At 51.3% G+C, this 13492-nt stretch overlaps 1 long non-coding RNA gene across 1 annotated transcript; it reads left to right on the plus strand.

Moving 5' to 3' along the window:
* Positions 1-47: 47 nt before the first annotated feature.
* Positions 48-13102, plus strand: LOC130148176 (uncharacterized). Its single transcript, XR_008821489.1, has 3 exons — positions 48-632; positions 2865-3056; positions 4286-13102. It is a non-coding gene; the product is annotated as an uncharacterized LOC130148176 (long non-coding RNA).
* Positions 13103-13492: the final 390 nt, after the last annotated feature.

A 13492-nucleotide genomic window follows, 5' to 3' on the forward strand; every position in this document is an offset into this window, starting at 1 on the left:
AGGAGGCCCATGATGGCGGCGCCTACCGGCCCCTCAGGCCCTGCCCCCGCAGGGTGAGGTGGCCGCGTCAGTGCCTGGGGAGAAAGGGCGGGCGGGAGGCGCTGCGGCGGGGCGGGCCCCTCCAGAGCCCCCGGGGTGGCTCCGGCCTCCCGCAGGCCCGGGCGCTCGCGCCTCGCTGAAAGCACCGGGCCGCAAGCTAGGGGCGCCCGCGGTGCGGCTGGGCTCCACACGGGCCGCGCTGCCGGGGCCCGGGGCCGGCCAAGCGCCAGAGGCGCGGCAGCCGCTCGCTCGGCCCTGCTGTGGTGAACCGCTGCGGGGCCTGAAAGGGAGCAAAGAGCAATTACAGCAAATAATCCTGGACGCTCAGGGCACCAGGTGCTTTTAAATCTCCAGCCACCGCACGGAACAGCTCTGTTGTCTCCTCGTTTTTTGCAGAATTCGGCTCTCGCCAGGGCTCTGTCGGTGGCGGCTTCGAGCAGCCAGAAGTGTGGGCACCGCTGGCAGCGCCATGTGGCACTGGGCCCTGCGCGGAGATGGGGCTTGGTGCTCTTGATTGCTCTGCTGAGTTAATGAGCCACAAGTCGGGGCAGTTTGTCTCACAGGCCTGGCACGCAGGTCACTTGCTCTGGAAGGTGAGGTTCAACACGAGTAGGTTTTAAGCTTGTGTTGTGAGTGATTTTCAAGATTGTAAATCAAAATCTGCTAAAAAAAACACTGGTAATTGACAGCTAAATGATGCCGGAGTAGAAGTGCCACAGGCAGCCGAGGTGTGGTAACCAGCCTTGAACTGACTTGGGCAGAGAGAGCTGGAGAAAGGAAGATGTTAGTGGTTTAACACATGACTGGGGAAGAGGTGATAGACACTTTATTCCCAAACATGTAAACCAGATAAAAGCAAAGAACGGATGTTGTCTGCCGTGATTACTGGAGCAACGCTTTTGCCTGTGAGCCCTGTGGGACAACAGACTTTTCATGTTTGTATAATGTGATCCAGGACTCGACCTTTCTTTAAGATCCTAATATGAGTCACGAAGATAAGTCTTTGGATTAGCCTGAGGTTGCCAAGTATCAGAAGGGGATTTCCTAAATGTGAGTTTGGATCTGGAGTCTAATAGCCCCTTGGCAAAAGCTAAATAAAATGGGATGTTTCCTGGTGTGCTGTGTTCAAAACAGCATGCCTCTTAACTGGCCTTCCCTTTCTTCCCTTACTGTCGTCCCGTCCCCCCCCCCCCCCCTTCCTATTATGGAAATTTTCTTGGCAAATTACTTCAATTTCCCTTTGATTTAGGCACCAGACCTGTGAATTTGGCAGCTGGCCCTGCTAGCATACCCTAGCACAAGCAGGTAGTCTTGTCACTGTGTTTTGGGTGACAGCAGGCTATCTTCCAGCAGCACAGCAGGGGAAGGTTGCAGGGGCAGGTGTCTGCGTCCTCAGCCTTGTGTTTGCAGCTAGGGAAATGTTCCAGGTCCCTCTGCTTTCCAGGAAAAGCATGATTATCTTCAGCTTCTCCAAAGAGCTGGGTTTCAGGGCCCTGCAAGTGGGTGGGCCAGTTCAGGGAGAAACAGCTATGAAACATGGAGGGCTGAGTGAAATAGCCAGCTCTAATTTAAGGCTGGCCAGCAGTGCTGTGTCTGGGGACTCCCTCCAGTTGTCCAGGTTGGTTTTACTGTGGAAAGTTCCTCCACTAGGAGTGGCTGTCGCTGTCCTTCCTTCAACCCTAGTCTTCATGTCAGAGGGAATAAATGAACTCCAGGCTGCATCTTTAATAACATGCAGCTTCAGCCTTAATTTGCCCTCTCTCCCTCAGGGCAGTTTCTCCTGGCAAAGGGAGAGGAAGAAATAAATACATGTTCCCCTTGTGTCTGGAGATAATTGGGCTTCAGTCGTTACCTCCTGGGCTAAAGGTTGCTCTCTGATGGGTTCAGCCCAGAGCCTGGATCTGAGCTTGCTGGCAAATGCAAAAGTTTCAACATCTGACCCATCCCAGACCCTGGCGAGCTCTGAATCAGGCTGTTATATGCTAACCCCGTGTTTGGATCCATTTCTAATTGCAATAATTGAGTCATGCCAAGCCTGTGCAGCGTCTGTTCCAAGGCTTCAGCCCTACCACGTAGGCTAAATTTATCTTTGGGTTGAAAAGCTGCTGCCTTTCAGCTTGCGTGAAGGATGAGTTTGGCTCCGCAGGCCCCTCTCACTGCTGCCCTGCATGTTGTGTAGATATTTAAGCTCACACCAAGTGGTGCCAGGCTGTTGTTCTTGTACGGGTTCTGTTAACAGCTGGTGGCAGCCCCCTGGCTGGGTGTGCTGGTTATGGTGGCTGGGATAGCTGGTGGATAGCTTGCAGGCTGTGTTCCAGTAGGGAGAGGCTGCTTTTGCAGGCAAGGAGCACTGCGGGGCCTGCTGCCTCCTAATTGTCCCAGGCTGTGGTGCCTGTGTGAGAATCTGGCCACCTAGGGCTGATTCTAGCAAGAGTCCACAGAGCCACTTACTTTTCTCTCTTTAAGTGTTTAGCGGTGGGTTGTTTTTTTTTTTTAATTCTCCCATTGCGTGGAATGTTCCCCTCCAGCAGTAATGGCCCAGAGAGCTGTGGGTTGGGAAGCAGCATGAGAGAGGTTACCAGACCCTGCTGCCATCCAGGCACTGGCATAATGCCCCAGCTGCTGGTGACAATGTGCTGTGGAGAGAGCATGTCAACCTCAGGGACCCCAGGCAGTGTGAGTGGAACAGCCATGATGGAGCCCGTGCCAGCGCAGCCGTCTGCCAGGGCTGAGGGAGAAGGGCGGTCTAATAAATGCCTCTGGCAGGATAAGCCATGGACGGAACTGCACCCCAGGAAAAGCCCTACACTCTTCTGTTTTCACAGGGCTGATGCCAGGCTTAAGAGCTGTGTCATCTGTCGGAGCAATTTGTTCTCAAGGAGGAAAGGAGAAGTTGTTTTCCTGAAGGAGCGGCTTGGCTGTGACCACAGAAGCACACTTAAGCCTGTAGCAGCAGGGAACAGGATTTATCCTAGTGCGATCGTCATGCCACGGGAGCTTGCACTGGGAATATGCAGGTACCGTGATATAATGTGTTGCTCTCTGAGGAGCCCAGGTCAGGGCAGGAGATATTAAACAGAGCTGTGCATGTGTAGCAGAAGTCATCCTGGCAACACCTTAGCTTGCAGATTGTAGTAAAAATCTAACAACAATCCTGAGAAAAACCCCCAGGCACGTGGCTGTCATAATGACTGAGAAAAAAACCTCCATGCTTCAGCTTTTAATGTTATTTATTTCACTGTTTAATCCTGTCCGTGTAAAATCAAGGCAGCCTTCTGGCTGCCAGTGGGAGGCAGAGGTATTTCTCCTGCTGCATTAGATCCCGGGTGAGGTTTTGCAGTTCCCAGCCATGAGAGCACAGGTACCACCTGGCCTTGCTAAGGCCCTCGAAAAGTAGCTGGGGAAAAAAATAATAAGTCTTCCAGTTTCATTATTTTTACAACCTCATTTTTCAGCTAGTCAGCACAACTTACACTGAGCCTTTGCCAAGCAAAACACACAGTGATTCTTGCTTGGGGTTCGCCTGCGATTTCCATGGGAGTGGTGGGCCTGGAGGGGGGCTGGTTGGGGCTCAGCGCTTGGGCTTTGCTTGGCTGCCCTGGAAACGTGTCCTGCCTTCGCACAGAGACGGTGCTGACAGGGCATTGTCTGCTCAGGGGCTGCTCCTCCGGGGTTTCTTCAAGAGACTTCAGGAATCTGCAGTAGCCCTCCTTACAATGTTCACCTTTCTTTAAAATAATTTCTTTCCTGGGTTTAAAAAAAATGTTTTCCTGCCCACGTTAGACCATGAGACTTGGAAAAACTAATGGAGAAAACTGTCTGTGCACCGCAATTGTATGGAGCATTGGGAAGCACACAAGGAAAACCTGCTGGAAGGAAATGGGAGAGTGTCTTTGGGTCTTGTAAAGGGCTGAGAGCACTGTGTGGCAGGTATTGTTGCAATAGGGAGGAAAAGACTGCAGCAGGGAGGACACTTCATTGCTATAAAAAGCATTTTTAACTCCATTTTTAAAGCTTACTAGAACCCTAACTGAAATAGCTATAGACAGGCACTGGTGGGCTGCTAATGGAAGAAATCTGCTACACGTGTGTCATTAAAATGCAGAGCCTGAGCAAGGAATGGGCACATTGCCCACTTCAGGAGACCTCCTTTGGCTTGGGTCTAGATTTTGTTACAGGATCAGGGTGTGTTTTGGATGGAGAGAGCAGTGCCAGTTGAACTGCATCAAAAAAATTGTGTGCTCAGGGCTGCCACTCAAGTACTTCCCAGCGCAGATGGGACCTGGGTACAACACCCGCTTTGAACCAGCCCTGAAGTGGCCCGTCCACGTCGCTCTGTGGCTTGAAAATGCCTTTGGCAGACTGGTGTCTGCAAAACACGAGGAGGTACAAGGAGGATGGGGTGCAAATCCTGGTCTGAAAAGATGAGTGCTGGCTTTCAGAGAACCAGGGGGAGCAGGGAAGCTGCTGTCCTTAGAGCAGGAGGCTGGGGGTCCTAAGCACGGGCAGAGAGGGGAGATGCTGCCTCCTGGGCTGAATTGCACCCTCACACTGCGAGCAGGCTGCGTTCAGCTCCTCCTGCCAGGGTCTGGCACAGCATGGCCAGCTGGTCACTTGCCCAAGGCTGCAACCTCCCAGGGCCGGCGGTGGAGGCAACAGCACGCCTGTTTGGCACAGAAACACAAATCTGGGGACAAACCAGTGAAAGCACGTCCAGTGGAAACCCTCGTGCCCCGAGGTAGGGAGCGCCCATGGCGTGGGCTGTGTGCTGGGGTCCTGGCGGGGTCCTGCGGGCAGCGCTGCCACTGCTCCCCGCCTAGACTGGGAGATGGAGCTAGTTCCTGGCTCGGGTAGTGGGGGGGGGGGGGGGGGGGGGGGCGCTGCAAAAAGCCCTGGCTGCCCCCCGCCCGCTCCCTCCCCGCGGTGCCCGCCCGCCGCCGCCAGGGGGCGCCCATGCGCCCGGCAGCCGAGGGGGCGGTGCTGGCGCGGTACCGTGGCGCCGCCCCCGGGGGACAGAGCCCGGCCCGGGGCCACCCGCCGCCTCTCGGCCGCCGCTGGTGGCTGAACCGCCCCGTGCGCTGCAGCTCTCGCAGGAGTAACAACAGTTAATGAAAGGGAGGGCCCCTTCCCCCCCGCAGGCTCCGGGCAGGCACCCCCGCTGAGGCTGCATCCCCTGGCTCTTTGTGATGGGCAAAAGTCACCCAGGTCTGCGGGGTAACGGAGCGTCTAATGGGGATCCGCTGCAAGGATCAGCAGGTTTCACCGCATCGTCCTGGTGTCATCGCTGTCCCGCCAATCTGCCAGGCTCTGGGATGTCCAGTGCATCTCCCGGGGTTGCTGCAGGAGGTGATGTTTGTCGCTGGGGTGAAAGATGGGGAGAAGTGGCACGCTTCTGCCCGGGTGAGAGAAGGGCTGTGCAATAATGCAGCCCCCGGGTGCCACGCCACTGTGGTGTGTGATGTAGTGCCCAATCTGCCAGATAACTGGTATTGCATTTTTCCTTCTGACCCTTTAAGATCCTGAAAATGTGGTGCCAAGACCTACCTCAGAACAGTACAGTCCCACGGCCACGATCGTGACTCAAAGAAATCACCTCACAGTCCACAACTGTCAAGTAAAGCACACCTTCACCTTTATTGGTGCCAGGAGCACATAGGGGTTAGCACCTCCCTGTACGTGTCCAACGATTTTTGAGATTACAGGTCAATTATACCTTTTGGTTATCTGATAATAGTTACCACACGCGATGCATACTAACGGCACAGGTTCCTGATCTAGGGTCCATACAGGGTGAACCCCCAGGTGGACCTCTGGTACTTAGGTGGAGGTCCTCCCCTCGCCCAAGCCCTTCTCGCCTTGTACATGGCAGTAGCTATTCTCTTACTGTTTATTTACTTTTATCTTATGAATACCATCTCTGCTTGTAAGCTTATTTACGGAAGTAGAAGTATCGGCGCCTAATATGTTTTCAAAACAGGCCCCCACCTGCAAAGTCATGCTAGCATGTTGCGCCTATCTATCTCACTGCACTCACACTGTATTTCAGCTGTCAGGCAATCGAACTAGCAAGCAGTGCCCAAACTCCCGTTTCAATCCTGTCCTCAGTGAAGTCCGGTGAGGAACTGTTGCTGGTCACTCTCAGTACAATAACTGAGTTTCCATCTTTGTATGGAGCAACTCTTTCTTTCCCAGATTATTTTTGGAAAGGAAGGCAATTGTTGATATATTTCCTTTGGAACCCTGTTGCTCACGTAGAGTTTAAGCCTGGACTTTAAAGCCTCAGTTTTGCAGGATCTGCCACAGACAGTGGGAGGTTGAGGATTCCTCCAACAGCAGCAAAAGGGGGTCATTTGCAGATTGGCAGCTCTTGCTGTGCCTTCTGCTTCCTCCAGGAGCCCTGCGTTTGACAGTGCTTGCTGTGAGATAATGCAGATTTCTCACCAGGTTACTAAATTTTGGAATCCACTGACAGGGACTTCCCTGGATGGCGCTCTCTAAAGTGCCAGCTGGGATTTACGTTTCTTTGCCCGTGCCAGGCTGAATCAAAACCTCTGACCCAAGCCTGGCTATTCATGGACCTCGGGCATTCAGGTATGTGGTGGTCAGCAGTGGCCCCTTCCCCAGAGGTGCCCCACCAGATGGCTGATGTGTGAGCCAAAAAGAGGGAGCGTTAACCCTCTGTGAACAGCATTGGTGTGCAGCAGTGAATGCAGTCATTCTTTCCTGATAAGAAAAACACTGATTATCAAGGAAAAAAAGAAGCTTGAGGATAAAAAGGTCATTCTTTCTTATTCCTCTTATTCCTCAGGTGGGTCTCAGGCTCCTAACACACAGCTCTCTTACCTGCCTGCTGAGAAATGCCTGATGCGATGTATGCATTGTTTTTCCCTGAGTTGCAGGTATTGCTCAGCAAACCGATCCACTCCAACAGAAAGGACAGCAGGCAGTGCAGCAGGTAGCCCCACGCAGGTCACCCAGAGAGCAGCTAAAAGACAGCCTTAGCCTCTGTCCTGTACTCCAGCAGGCCAGCCCCAGCTCTGATGTGGAGGTGGCCCAGGTGTCTGAAGCAATTTGGCAGAGGGCAGGAGTGCAGGTTGGGGGGCAGAGCAGATGTTCCTCAGGCTTGCATTGTGATGGGAAGGTAGATGGAATGAGTCTTTTTAGCTCGATGGCTCTCAAGTTCACTGAGGAATTCCCTGAAGGAGACAAACCCAGATTGATCCGCGGTTTGTCCCAGAATCGAAGAAAGATGTGCTGGTTTCTATTTGCCAGAAATTCAGGCAGGGATATGGAGCCAGCCCTGAGTGCTAGAACAGAATAACTGAAGCTTTAACACCCACCTATAACCATTTCAGTTTTAGGCAATTGTGCTTTGCAGGGCATACCTTCAATTTGGTGGCTCAGGGATTTGCAAACAGTGAGTCATAACTCCCTGGGGTCAAAAATGCAGCTGCTGAGGCACCAGGCATTGAAAAGTGTTGTCCAAGATAAAAGCAAAGCAAACCTCACTGCCCACGCACCCTTATCCTTCAAGGCTGAGTATCTCTATCACCCTCTTTGAAAACATGGACTCAAAATTATACAGGCTTCTTGTGGTTGCCATTGATACGGAATTTACTTCTTTTAGAGCAGACAAGAAGGGATTGCAAAAATCTGTGACTTGAAAGAGTTGAGGCAGATAGATCTGAAGCTAACAGGCAGCACCCTGTGCTTGCAGAGAGGTGGCTGGTGTTTGAGGAGGGAATCACGCTGTGGGCCATGTCTGTGTCCTTCCCAGGAAGGTCCCAGAAGAGCACCTGGGTCTATGCAGACAACCCCTGGCCCTTCACATCCAGGACGGACCTGCAGGTCCTGGAGAGCATGCATGCAGCCAGTGTGGTTCGTGCCCATGGAGCACTGTCTTTGGGACACCTTTTGGCACTGACTCACTGCTAAGGAAGAAGCAACATGCGAGTCACCTGTCCCATAAAGTGTCCCACTCACAGTGGTCATGTGGCACCGGGCTGCTGTCCCATGACACATTCTGGGTACAACAACAGTGTGACATGGCCACCTTTGCCACAAAACGCCTGGTTGCAGAGCTCACGTGGCTGGTCCACCCCATCGCACAACACCCAGTGCAGAGAGGAGTGGTGGCATGCAGCCTGTGGGTCCTGCAGAGCATTCCAGGCACTGCCACCCATCGGCCTGTCCCCATGGCTTTAAAGCCATTAGTATAATGAGCTGAGAGGTCTCAGGCACACCAGACCTTTACTGTGAAGCCTTCAGAGCTTGGTAAGTAACAGCTTGCAGAACCTGCTGCTTTAGTAACGCACTGCACTAACAAAACCTTGATTCCTGAAGAAAGGCCAGTTCTGCAAAGGCCTGTGCTGGCTGTGTGCACCTCTCTCTGCACCTATTTTTATACCATTCCTATGGTTTAAAAACCTTTCAGAAATGTCCCGTGTTTAGAGGGACCCAGATCTGATGAAGTAACTGACTCACTCTGACCTCAGGCAAGTTACTTCACTCCCTGGATCATCTTCTCCACTTGAGTACTGAGAACAGTCATATGAAATTACCCAGCATACCTCCAGTGCAGCTGTAAAAAATTAATTAACTGGTATTTAGCACCGGCTGTAAAAGTGGGAAGGTGTTGGTGTGGCTGGAGAACTTCCTTAGCTGGGGAGGCCAGCTGGGAGTCCTGTGGAGGACACGGGTGATTGTCACTGTTTGTGTGACAGCCTTTTAGGATTATGGTCATCAGTAGGATGCAGGTGCCTTTCTGCTAGTCTGGACCATCAAAACACCCCTTTACCCTGTGACACTTGAACGTTCCATGGGCTTTGGTGTCCACCAGTCCAGGCTCCAGGTAACTGCAGTGGTGCCAAATGGGTAAGCATAAAGCTGCGTGGTGCCCATCTTACACTGTGCCAGCAGCATGTGGTTGTTGCTCCCTGCCTGTCTTACCAGGACCAGTGTAGGCATTAAGGGGATGTCCCCTGTGCTCAGCATGTTGTCCATAACCTCTGTAGGAGGGTGACTCAAAGGCAGAACAAGGGAGAGATTTGGACCTTCACGTCTCAGGGATTGAGCTGGCATCTAAGGGAAGATGCCAGTGTTGCCACTTCCCAGTATCAAAGAGATCACAGCTCTGCAGTGGTTTTGCGGCTCTTGCTATTGAGCAGGGGGAAGCTGTCAAAAGACATTTCCTTTATATGTGCTCGTGTCTCCTGTGTCTGGTGTGAGGGAACATGGCAGAATCAGACTTTGCAGCACTGCAGGTTGGCCCCCACCCACACTGTGGGGCTCAGGCTTCAATGGCTGCATTTAGACCCTTTATCTGTCTTGGGTTTTTTGGTTTTGTTTTTGTTTTTTTAACATGTTCAACCTCCAGCAGCTGCATTTTTATCAGCAAGTACAGATGCTGGTAATCCCTTGCACTATATGCAATGTCCTCTGCACGCAGAAGCTCAGATTGGAGATCTGCCATGAGATAACGTGATTGCAGTTGCTTCCTACGGTTGGTATCTGGTGATCAAGTCTTGTCCAGAGCTAGCTTTTTGCTTTCATGTATTGCTGCTTAGAAATCAGCTGAGGATTGCAAAGGTGAAAGCATTAGTAGATTACCGGAGCAGTATTTGTACTGCAGGCAGGGATTAGAGAAGAGGGCAGACAAAAGACTACGGATGTACTCTTGCCAGTGGAAATGCATCTGTGGTCATGCAACAGCAGTAGATTTCTGATGAACAAAATGCCAGCAGTAGCAGGGTGAATCTGCTTTAGACAAGATAAAGGATGACAAAGCTTGGAATACAAAAGCAAGATATTGTGTGTTTACTGCATTTTAGTTCCCCTTTTTTATTTTTGTAAGTTAGACCATTATAATTATAATTATAATTTGAGGAAGCTGATCTGGAAAGCCAGAAGAAAACATTGCATAGCTAGTTGAGAGAGGACAGCTCTATGTAGGGATCTCCAGACAAGTCAGTTTTCACTGAGCAGTACAGCCGCTGTGGGCTGGTGCTACATCTTTCTGGGCACAGAGGCAAAAAAGGGTCCCAGGACTGTGCCCAGCGAACGAGGAGGAGGGACAGCAGGACTCTGAAGAGCTGAAATATGCTGGATAAGAATCAGAAGAATGAGGAGGCTCTCCCCAAGCTTTTAATGTCACAGGTGGCCAGAGGTGGAGTAGCTGTGTGCCCATAGAAGAGGGTGAATGCATTAGGCACTGTAGGGAATGTCAGATGTTCACAGTTAATGTCAAGGATTTGTACGTACTACAGCTAAGGTGATGTGCTCCCTGGATCTCTCTGCAGGCCATTCCAGAAGGCAGCAACTAGCATGTGTTACTGTATCCCTGTTCACTCTGCCGTCTTATAGACTTGGAAGAGAAAGGGAAGGTCCCTTTCCGTCCAAGAATAAAAGCAAAGAGATGGCATAATATATATATCATGTTTTATTGTCTGTAATCGGATCAGGAAGATTAGTACATAGAGATCAGATGTCACAAAGGGAAGAAAATCAAAGCAGGAGGCATTCTGACTTCCCAATTTAGAGGGAAAAATGCATGAAATAGATTGAGGTTTTTGCAATGGTGAATGTCTTAAGACCTGTCACTATAACTTTAAGAGATCCACTCGTGTGAAGGTCCTTCAAGGACAGAGAATGGATTTCTTCAGAGCAGTGTTAGTGATTGGAAACAAATGCCATTGGGTTTCAAACTGATCCATTTTTATGGGTTTTCCTTGGGTTTTGTTGTTATCAAATAAGTGGTCAGATGAGGAATACAGTTTTGTTCACAGGCTCTGAAACCAAGTGTGCTGGGCTGCTCACTGCACCATGTTCTGGTTTCTCCCAGGCCACATGTTTATTCTTGTGGGGAGGTGCATGCGTGTGTGTGTCCATAGGGCTAAGCAAAACACAAAAGCCATGGCTCAGTACTTCCTTTTGCCACTTTCTCACCACTGTCCGTCTACTTTCATTCTGCCACTCCAAGCGTAACTCTCATCTGTGCCAAAAGACAGGCATCCAGCCTGGATAGCAAGGACCTCTCTGCTGACGTTGTCCTCCTGAGTGCCAGGATTCATATGCTCTTCAAGGCAGGCAGGATCTTGCCTCGTCAGTCTGAGAAAATGCTGCATTCCCACAGAGGATGAGAAACTCATCACAAACAGCTATTGCATGACACAGCTATTGGTCATGCCAAGAAAGCTAGCAAGTGACATGGGAACTTGGTGTGAGGTTATTGTCTGCGTAACAAAGGTATGTAATAGATGGTGCCAGGATTGCTCTGTGGTAGAAAAGGAAGGAGGAAATTTCACCCACAGTTTTTGATTGCTTTTCATATTGTGTAAAAAGAAAGAAAAAAGGAAACTTAGGAAAAGAGAGCCAAGGAACAGTCTAACTCACCATTAATGCCTGCTCGTAACAGCCCAGCGTGTTGGTCTCCTGTTACAGGAAAATGGACTGGAGCAAGCCAGTGCTCTGCTCCACCAGCTGCTGCTAAGCCCAGGGCCCACAGTCCTGTGGTGGAGCTGAGAGGATACTTTCTTCCCCACCTGAAGAAATCATGTGTGTTTGGGAGGCTTTTCTCCATCATTTCACTAATCAAAGCTTTTCCTCTTTTGTCCAGTCTGCGTTTTAACTAGCGCCAAGTTCTGGAGCTCTTTGTATCTGATGGGGCACCTTAAAAGCACTGATAAATGAGATGTCACAGGCTCCCCTCTCTTGTGGGATGGATTGGTAACAGTCACTCAGTCCTGCAGGTGGAGAACTGAAGGTACAAAACTGGTAATGAACTTGCTGGCATCACACAAGGAGAGCCCAGCACCCCAGCCTCCCATTCACCTTCTCCTAGTCTTCATTTCCACAACTTAAACCAGCACAAGGACTGGCAGCCGTGTCCTGCCTCATCCACACCTTCCCTTGCATGACGTGCGCCCTGCATGAAGCCAGTTCAGTGCACTAAGCCGGCAGAAAATTTAACCATGCTGCTTTTGTTGCTAGTTATCAGCAGATTTAGCGCTCAAGTGACTCAGGGCAGGCTCAGTCAAGTGTTAGCACTGGCATAGTGGAGGGTGAGTGTGACGGTGTGGCGAGTACCTGAAGATGGCTTGGGCTGGTCTGCCCTTTGCAGCAGAGGTGATTCCCACTGCAGGCAGCACACAGGCTTCTCTGGGCAACAGAGATGCCAAATCAGGCTCACGCGCCTATGCCATTGTTGCCCGATTTTTCTAAAGCAGGACACTGTAAGGAGACCCTGCATGCTTTGTGGTAAGATACTCCTCTGGTGGGACTCAGGCCAGACCCGACAGGTAACGATGACGTGAACAGCATGCTTGCTACGCTGTGCTGCCTTTACACTATTGATCTCAAACTGCTTTGTGAGCATTAATGAATCAAACCTTGCAGCATCTTTCTGAGGTGACTGTTCCTGTTTCCAGGTGACTCACAGGGAAACTCTGTTACCCTACAGAGGAGGCAGGTGATTTGTGTAACAGTATGTAGCAGATTTGTCTTGGGACAGAAGGAAAAGTGAAGGTCTTCTGACTGCCAGTTCTGTGATCTCCCTGCAAATCACAGTCCCCATCTCTTACAGAGCTGGAAGCAGTCTGCTGTATATTGCTCAGAAGTGATTTTCTTTTTAATGTAGCTATAAGTAGCTTCAGCCCTTTTAGCTCTAATTAGCTCTAAAAATACTTCTCTTCCTTAGTCGCTTTCCTGACTTCACAGGCTAACTAAACACACAACAGTCATGTGACTTGAATGAATCCAAGAGAATATCCAAGTAATTGCTGAATAATAAAATGAACTTGCTGCCAATGTGCAGGGTAGAAAATATGGGTATCTCTGGTATGACCAGGGCGGCCAATGTCCCATGGATTCAGGTGCTAGAGAGTTTACCTAGTCCCGTTTTACTCGCCTGCAGTATTGCTCTTGGAACTGGTAATTGCTCGATTAATCAACCTGAATGTATCTTTAATTGTCATCCTTTACTTTTTTGTCTTTTTTTTCCTGACAAATGCTGTTGCTACAACCTCACTCCAGATCCCAGCTGCAAATAAAAAGATGCCAAAGCACAGATTTGTGCCCTTGTGTGCCCATCCTTTGTAAGTGAAAGCATGAAAAGCTCTCCAGCCCTCTCCTCCTCCCCTCGGGACCGCAGGGCGCGGCGTGGCGGGAGGCCGCGGCCACAGCGGGTCACCTCCCCCCGTGCTAGGGCGGGCACAGCGGCTTGTGCGGTACCACAGGCACCATCTGGGCTCCCAACAGGCGCGCTCGGCCCGGGCCCGCCTCCCGCGGAGAAGCTGCCGGTTCCAGCGGGAGGCAGCCGGGCCCCAGAGCCGGTACGGGGCGCGGCTACGCGGCTGCCTCGGCGACCCAAGATGGCGGCCGAGAGCCCGCGGTCACGTGACGCGCGTGCCACCACACCCCTTCCACCACCAACCCCCCCGCCGGCTGCCGGGCGGCG

Source organism: Falco biarmicus, chromosome 4 (genome assembly GCF_023638135.1).
Source record: "Falco biarmicus isolate bFalBia1 chromosome 4, bFalBia1.pri, whole genome shotgun sequence".
NCBI lineage: Eukaryota > Metazoa > Chordata > Aves > Falconiformes > Falconidae > Falco > Falco biarmicus.